This window comes from Poecilia formosa, unplaced genomic scaffold (assembly GCF_000485575.1).
Source record: "Poecilia formosa unplaced genomic scaffold, Poecilia_formosa-5.1.2 Scaffold24, whole genome shotgun sequence".
Classification (NCBI taxonomy): Eukaryota; Metazoa; Chordata; class Actinopteri; order Cyprinodontiformes; family Poeciliidae; genus Poecilia; species Poecilia formosa.
In genome coordinates, this window is record NW_006799963.1 from 625,490 (window position 1) to 627,505 (window position 2,016).

Here is a 2,016-nt window from a genome sequence, read left to right on the forward strand (position 1 = left end):
GTGTGTGTGTGTGTGTGTGAGTGTGTGTGTGTGTGTGTGATATCTTCCCTGTGGTAACACTGTATAAACAACGATCAGTTGGTACTAATAAAAATTGAGCTTATTTTCTGCATGCTTGGTTGGAGTGTTTATATATCAACATACTGATTGTCAGCATTGTCACAGACTGAGCTGCCATCAGACTCTCACTGTTCTCCATCAGCTCTCTTAGTCTGGACAAAAACATCTGAGAATTACAGTTTATTATCTGTGCTTTAAATCAGAGTCACTGCTGAATGAAACACAGGTTCCCTTTCAGGTAAACCAGGGACTTTTGAAAATAATTTGAAGATAAAATCCAAAAAGAAAACCACAGTTTGAACAAATTTTACAATATTTTCAAAGTAAGAAGCCATGTGTTTTTTTATTTTTCTTTACTCAAAATCATAAATAAATAAACACAAACGTTCTCTCATCTGAATCAGAAGCCAAAAAAGTTCAAGGATTTACCTTTCAATCAAACAATGTGTAAGTTTCATCTGATGAGCTGCAGATCCACGGACGAACCTTTCTGTTTAAAAAAAAAAATAGCGTATCAAAGACAACAACTGTATTTATACTTTCTTCTTCAAAAGAGGATGTTTTTAATTTGGTTGTCAGAGCATGCATGAGCAACTGGAAATGCACACTGATACACTGCAAAAAGGAAAACACATGCTCCACCTTAAAACAAAATCTGAGATTTGTTGTTACAAATAATCAAATTAAGTGTATCCAAATAAACATGTTAAGTTTATTAAGTTGTCATTTTATACAAACTTTAACAAATTAAGCCAGACAAACTTAATCTGATTAATTGTAACAAGCTAGCTCTGTTATTTAAGTTGGATCGATGCAAATGAGCTTTGTTTGGTTTCCGGTCATAAAGAGTGAAGGTTCTTTAATAAATGTAAAAATATAAGGTAATATATAATATAAACTATAGTTTGGTAGTTTTGGCTACCGGTGGTGACAATACATCTGGAGCCTGTCATATCAGACTTATAATTTTCCATACAAGAGGGAAATTGCAAAAGTCATCCCACCATATAAATCAGGTGACAAACACTATTTCACAAATTACTGTTTCTTTACTTCCATACATTTTCTTAAGCAATTATTTATTGGAAGACTGTATAGATTTATCGGTAAACATCAACTCTCTCTGAGAGTCAATATGGATTTAGGTCACAAAGATCCACAGCAATAATATTAGAAATCAGCAGGTTGTTCGACAAAAAGACATTTATTCATTTCAAAAACAAAGTTTTTGATACAATTTATCATGACATATTATTCAAGAACTTTAGCCTAGCGCTTTAGTATAAGAGGAGAAGTTCTATATTGAATGAAAAGCTCAACAAAAGGAAACAATTTGTTCAAATGAAGTGGGTGACTTATTGTCATCATGCTTGGACAATGTTTATGGTGGCCTGCAGGGGTCAGTATTGAGACCAACACTGTTTATCTTCTGTACAAGAACTGATATTTGTGAGGCTTCAAAAATGCTAAACTGACAAAGTGGTTTAATATTAATACATTTTTTAATTTAAATAAAATCATATTTATGTGATTTGGGAGTCTTTGACTGATAGAGTGGGGATACGGTTATGTGTATATTGTTTAAATTTTGACTTTGAAGCATTTTTGACTCAGAAGGTGCAGAGGAAAAAGATTATTTATGTTAATAACCATAAACCAGGTGAAGGATTGTGATTAAACAAATTCTACTTCTTCATGCTCCTTTACAGACATGTTCTCTAAAATATGTGGAGTATTTGTGTCTGTTTATTTTTACAACTACATATAATGAGTATTTCCTGTCTATATAACTTATTAATTTGTCTTTATGTTGCATTAATTGATAAACATATAATAAGATTTATTCAAACAGAGGAATACAGAATGTAAGCAGCTTTGATCCTGGTGGAATGCATCACATAATTCATTCATTCATTCATTCATTCATTCATTCATTCATTCATTCATTCATCCATC

At 32.0% G+C, this 2,016-nt stretch overlaps 1 protein-coding gene across 1 annotated transcript in view; it reads right to left on the reverse strand.

Annotated features, from left to right (window-relative positions):
- The window catches only part of LOC107835794 (B-cell receptor CD22-like), a 13,884-nt gene that overhangs the window by 9,314 nt on the left and 2,554 nt on the right, over nucleotides 1-2,016 (reverse strand). The gene's annotated exons all lie outside the window — the stretch shown is intronic.